Here is a 7379-nt window from a genome sequence, read left to right on the forward strand (position 1 = left end):
TGGATACTTAAGCCAATTTTAAAGTAATATTTGTTTATATTAAATATTAGAAAAACAATTCAATCTTTTAAACAAGTACAAAATATAATCTTCATGTGCATTTACTCATCCTTTAAAATACTTGTAAGTAGCAGTGTGTCTTCTATAATTGAACAAATTCTAATAAGAACAAAATGAGAAAGAAAAATTTAGGCTCTGCAAAGAGTTTTGGTGTTGGAAAGGTAACTGTATCTTCTAATCATTAATTTTCTCACTTTTAAGTAATTGTTTCATGATTTATTCTAAGATTGCGTTTTTATGTATGGCAAGAACAATGGTTCTACATATATGATGTGCTCAATTGTGCATAAAAGTCTTATAATATAATAAAAAATTCCTTATTACCAATTAAATATACAAGGACAATAAATTTATAGTCATATACTGATTCAAATTAATTATTACAGCTTGCATTTAATTTTATATGAGGAATGTTTATAATCAATATTTAAAAGATTATGGGTTATGAAATAGCTAATTTCCAGTGGTTCCTAAAATTGCTTCTTGTACCACCTTTTTTTCACAACCCACTGAATTTTTTTAATGTACTTCTAGTACTCAAGAAGAATAATGTTCTATTAACAATAAAGTTCCCTGCAAGACCCATTTAAACAGCTAAACATACAGCTGTAATGTTTTCTGTAAGATATTTTTAAGTTCCACCAGAGGGCAGTAAAAGAGTAAAAATGTTTTGAATCAAGGCAGCTGTAGAATAATCTTAATTTTTAGGAACGAGATAAAAATATTGAATATTGCCTTTAGATTACAAATTGTTTTTTCATATTATCTACTCTATACATATCAAGGGATATGAAAGTGCTTTCTAATGATCTCAAAGGTTACATATTAAGGGTACGTGGCTGCACATGAAGAAAGGAAGAGCAGGTAAGTGCTGCTTTGAATAGATTTCTTTGTCAAGGTGGGAGACTACTGCAAATGTATGTTTAAGCCTATGGTATTCGAAATATCAGTGTTCCTTACAGTCCGTTAAGTTGGAGCTACAGAGAAAGTGATGAGCCATATGTAAGATATGTTTCTGATAATAATTATTCATCAAAACTGCAGTTTTCAAATTGTATACTTACTACATAGTTTAGGACAAAGACTTTAAACTTTACATTGTTTAGAAACGAAATATCATATTGAATTGTTTTCATTGAATTGGTAATTTCAATGGAGATTCTATGTAGATAGAATTATCTTTATGTTAGTGATGAGGAAAAATCTGATATGATATAATGCAAAGTGTATGAGCTGTTTAGTCCTAAAGATTATTACAAAATAAGTTTCCCTCTCTACTCCTTAAAATCAAAAGATTTTTTTCATTAAAAATTAAAATTTAATTCAATAATTTGATCATCATAATCTAAATTTCTATTCAAATTATATCATTATTAAGTTTTTATTCATTGCATGTCATACTTTAGTCTAGAGATACATGAAGACTATAGAAAATATTTCATAATTCTTCTGATGAACCACATTCACAATACTACTATATGGTATTTAAGTATTTTTAATGTATATCTTAAGAAAAGCTCAATTTTTTTCTAGGGAAAACATCTGGAATTATAGGTAAGGTGAAGATGCTAAGTTCAAAGATTGTAGAGTTACATTATATTAAAATTGTCCATATAGGCCTTCACAGCCTAGAATTTTCATATATTCTCCCAAGTAAATTATAAAAGGCATACTGAGGGATGAATGTAGGTCAATTCTGAAAGAATGCTTTTCACTTTTTATAGATTAATTTATGAATCAAAAGTTACTAATTTTTGTGCTGAAGCACTTAAAAAAGTCTTATATACTTATACATAACTATGCTTATAGCTAACTACTTGGTACTGAACAACCTATCAGGGGTTCTCACTGGAAAAGACAAAAATCGTCCTTGCTCAATAGACATTAAATATCTGAAGTACTTCCTCTAGTGTGGGCCCTCATGAGATTTCCTCCATTCACACATGAACTGATGGCTTTGTTTGGTCACTAACAAATTTTGTATATATACAAATATATATGTGCCATTAGTAGTTAAGAAAAGTTCATGAACTTGAGTTGGAGTGGGAAGATATAAGAAGATTTGGAGGGTGGAGAAAAAGGGATCAAATGATGTAAATATTTTGCTCATATATAAAATTGACAAAAAATTAAATAACATAATTATATATTAAAATGTATTTTATTTTGATTTTTCAACAAAATTACTCTTCCCTAAAAGTCTCGTCATTCTTAAATAAAATTTCTCAACATTGATTTCTTCTCTCTTTAAGAAGTAACAATTCGCCGGGCGGTGGTGGCGCACGCCTTTAATCCCAGCACTCGGGAGGCAGAGGCAGGCGGATCTCTGTGAGTTTGAGACCAGCCTGATCTACAAGTGCTAGGTCCAGGACAGGCTCCAAAACCACAGAGAAACCCTGTCTCGAAAAAGAAAAAAAAAAAAAAAAAAAGAAGTAACAATTCTCCAGTGGTAGCAGTAATCATTTAGGAGATGCCTTTTTACCTAGTTTCTCTATAATCAAGGACAAATATTTCAACCTAAAGAGCAGCCACTTCTATTGCTCCAGAAGACTGTTCTTTGCCAGGTATTTTGTTTCTTTGTAGCACTTCAGCCTTTTTGTAGCAATTTCTTTCTATGCAAATTAATTTAAAAGCTAATAATTACATGTTCATATCAACTAACCTTAAATTGCTGCTTATGTCATTTACCATTATTATTTTAGATATTTCTCACTTGGTATCTGAAAATAGAATCTGTCAGTAAATAAGCTGAATGAGTGCCGTGAGTAGGGAGCACCTCCTTGAGTATCCGTGCACATCAGCTACAACATTGACTGCGCCATCCTCCCACCATGTGGAGAAAATTCCAAATAATGTGATCCCAAAGAAAAGCAAAACAATTTGTTCATCTATTACTTATATCAATTATTAAGGGTTTTGAGGCTTTAGTAAAAAGAAATTAATAGATGTAAGAGCAGCTGTCTTTTGGAGAAAATATTCAATCACATTTTATTAATTATAATTATTTTTATTTCTGTGACTCATCTGTAAACAGAGGAAATGATGGTTAGTTGCTATATACAACAGGGAAAAAAAAACCCAGCAAATTAGGAGATAGTGTTTCATAGTCGTCTAACATTCCTCTCTCCTTGAGTCAACTACAGTTCCATTTAATTGTTTAAATATAAATTAATTTGATTTTATAATCTTTGCAAGTGATCATAAAATAACTTTTGGAAATGTATAGAAATCAATTTATTTTTAATTTTTAATTATTTGTTTTAGAATTACTTGATGTACAAACAAAAACAAATCACGCTGAATTCATTTAGGAGTTACTAGTAAGTAGTGTAACCTTTCACAGTATATGTAAACGGTACAGAAATTGTTTGTTTCACGTGTGTAACAAACTCTATAGCAGTGTGCAAGAGAAAAACTGAAAAGGATATATAGGTCCTATCTCAAATTTTTTCATTGTACAGAAAATACCTCACACTGGCATTGTTTCAACACACTGGAATTTCTGAACATTGCTCAATTTCTATCTGAAAATATTCAATAGTTTTTGTTGAGTCATCTTTGCTTAGAAGAGAGTGTTATGAAATCCCTAAAACAGTTCCTTTGAAGCAACTGATTCCCTTGTTCCTAGCTTTGCTTTGTTTTACTCTGTTTTAGATTTCTCTGGGTTAAACAGTGGTGTAAGTCATGTCAACAGACTTCAAATTAACTACATGGGTTTGACTGTTAAGTTCCTCTTAGGATAAACCACTTGTGTTATGCTTAGTTTTACATATTTGCAGTCAGATCATACAATGTGTGAATGAAATCTAAGATTCAATTAAAAATTAATGATTTTAGATGAAGTTCCAATGCCAAACAACTTTCTTAAACACTCACTTATTTAAAATGGGACAATTTAATTTTTCTCATACATTTCCTCAAATATACCCAGACATGCCAAAGTTATTACACAAGTTGAACATGTGTACATGTGACTCTCATTTATGAAGATGCAGGTGGATTGGAAAATATGTTCTTCTCTAGCTAACAATTATGCTATATTAATTAAAATGTACATTTTTATTACATTTAGGACATTAATGATGACTATACTCGCTTTCCAAGCATATTGCCAAAAAGGAGGCTTGTAAAATTTGATGCCCTTCTCTTCTACTGAAACATGAATGTAAATTATAATTTTAATATTTGAAAATGTGATTCAGCATGTATTTTGAAACACAGAAATGTGATTATTAAAAGCAATTTTCTTATAAATTTTTATTAGTTCTTTGAGAATTACATATAATTTATTATCATTTTCAATCCACCAACGACTCTACCCAAATCATTCTCAGCTCTTTATTTTTTTACCCACCCAAATCTGGTTCTTTTTAAGATGTTAAAACCAATTTGGGCATCCCATATATCAAATATTTTTGGAATCTTCACTAGAATATAATTAATTTATCAAGAACTACAATCTCAGAGAAAACTATTTCCCCATCTCCACGCAACAGAATTGCTTTATTTATATATTTTTATGTTACTTGTGCCAAAATTTCAAAATTTGCACCTCAGGAAAACTTTACTCCTTATTCAAAGATATATATTGAAGTAAATAGATCTATACAATGGAAAACATAACAATAAAAATAAATGTTTAAGTTGATATTAGACTTTTGAGTTATTAAAAAATGTTTCTTATTTTTAAAGGTCATTTATTTTTTTAACAAAATAAATACATATCAAATCATATACAGAAGTATATATATGAACAAGTGATATTATATATTCATTTATTAATGTTCATAAAATTGTTGCATTAGCAGATCAATAAGATAGTTTAGCAGGTAATGATAATTTTTTGCAACCTTATGGACCTCTATTTTATCCAATGAACTCATGAAAAGGAGAAAGGGATGGAGTAATGCCAGGACCTAATCCTCTTATCATCATCTATATTCAAACACTAATAATAATAAGGTAATGATTCTCTAGGCTCAGAAGCCATCAACTGCAATACCTCCTCATATAGTGAAGGATAAAGTTGTCAAAAAAAGGAATGCAAAGGGCATCCATGTACTCTTCAATTTACACTTATTCATATTTTATTTTCATGGCATTATTATAAATTTATATAAGCTATGAGTGTACAAAGCAGGGTAATAGATGTTTTAAATATTTAGAGTGAATATTTCCTTCATGAGTACTTTCAGATTATATTTATTTAAGGATCTATATTTAAACATTTGCTCCAAATGACAAAACCTTTACTGAATATTTACAAGCTACTTGTAGACTTCTCATTTCCCAAAGTGTCAGCCAGAGTTTTCTTTCCATCAACAGTATTTAATTGTACCTCATGTTGTATCAAACAAGGTCTAGATGCCTGTCTCTGACATAGTTCAGATTCCAGAATTAGCAGTCTTACCACGGTCTTCATTTTCACACTTGTGTCTTGTAAAATCAGTGCACAAGGAAAGCACTTGTAGAATTGAAGTAGAATTAGTTTAGTGATAAAGAAAAAACCTGTTTTAATTTTTGAGAAATTCTGGTAGAGGCTCATCCAGTCTAGGCCGGCCTTGAACTCACTGTGTAGCTAACAACATCCTAGAATGTATAATTGCATTGCCTCTCTTAGCTAGCTCTCTAAGTATGTGGTAAAACACCATGACTAAAAGCAACTTGAAGTGCAAAGGGTTTATTTCAGCTTAGAGTTCAGCATCCATACCTGTCAGGGCAGAAACTCAAGACAGAAATCTAGTGGCTGGAAGGTGTGCTGTGACTGTAATCTCACTGATTTGCTGCTCGTGGCTTGCTCAGTCTGCTGTCTGATACAACCCAGAGGCATCCACCCAATGGTGGCAACACCTACAATGGGCTGTGCTTTTCCACATCAATTACCCAATTAAAACTGAGCCACAGTCTCCTCTGCTGGCCAATCTGTGAGAGATTTGTTGGCTGAGTTTCCCACTTCATAAATGACACTTGCTCATGGCAAGTTGACATAAACTAGCCAGCAGGGTGCCCCACCTCTAACATCTTACAAGTCATCCCACATGAAATACTGCAATATCTCTTCTGATGGTGTCATAAAGCACTTTCGCCCAAAGCGGCTTAGCTGGAAAAGGTTTTACCTCACTTAAAATTTCATTTTGCAATCTATCACTTCAGGAACATAAAGGCAGGAGCCTTCCATTACATCCACAGTCGAGAGTGAGAAGGAGCAGATTTATCAATGCTGCTGTTGCTGCCGCTTCTCATCTAGCTTCATTCACTGACACAGTTCAGGACTGTTTATTGAATAGTGAGGGATGGGCAGACTCTTTCTATATCAATCAATCCCCCACAAATTTGCCCCTGGAATTCTTATCTATATCATTCCATGATCAAGGTTCTCCTGGACCTTATGTAACATTGGGGATCCAGGAAGGGTGTCAGAAATATTGGAAATTACCACCTGAGCTACACAGCCTTGGCCCTTGTTTTATTTATTTTTTCTTTCTTCTTTTCCATTCTTTGTCTCTGCCTTCTCATTCTACATATCCCACGGGTATGCATTAGTATCCCAAATTTCACTAAATTATCTCCCATCTAAACTTTGCCTTTTTCCAATTAAGATGACTTCTGTTTCCTCCATGAGAGCTGAAACATGTGCAACTATTCAACATATATATATATTTGAGACAAGATTTCCCTGTGCAACAGTCCAGGCTGTTCTGGAACTCGCTATGTAGACCAGGATCGCCTCAAACTTACAGAGATCTGCCTGCCTCCACTTCCCAAATGCTGGGCTAAAGGAATGCAGGAACACAGCCGGGCTTCAACAGAAATTTTACTGCATAACTCTAAAGCTGACTCCACACACTTCTAGAGAGATCAACAAAAATAGATTCATTTCTTCTAGCTGTATAATATTCTCCATTTAAATAAAATAATTACACATTTACCTATTAGAATTGCATACTCTAGATATCAAAGGTATTGCTACACAGAAAATTAAAATGTAACCATATGTATGTGTGTGTGTGTGAAGAGATATTATAGGTGTGTGTGTGTGTGTGTGTGTGTGTGTGTGTATCTCACATTAATTTTGAACATATCCCATCTTGGAATTAATTTGTGTGTGCTTTAAGTGAGAAGGGTAAGGAAACCTACTATGCTGATTGCTGATCAATTTTTTTAGATCAATTACAGTAACGTAAACTGGGAAAGATAGGAAAACATGTTAAAGGAACCATTATTTGTAGCAATAGTTAATATGCTCCCATCATTGACTTTGGATTTTCTGTGTCTCTCAAATGGAAGAGCTGATTACTGCAGTGAATGAAGTCTAGGGA

This window comes from Chionomys nivalis, chromosome 12 (genome assembly GCF_950005125.1).
Source record: "Chionomys nivalis chromosome 12, mChiNiv1.1, whole genome shotgun sequence".
Classification (NCBI taxonomy): domain Eukaryota; kingdom Metazoa; phylum Chordata; class Mammalia; order Rodentia; family Cricetidae; genus Chionomys; species Chionomys nivalis.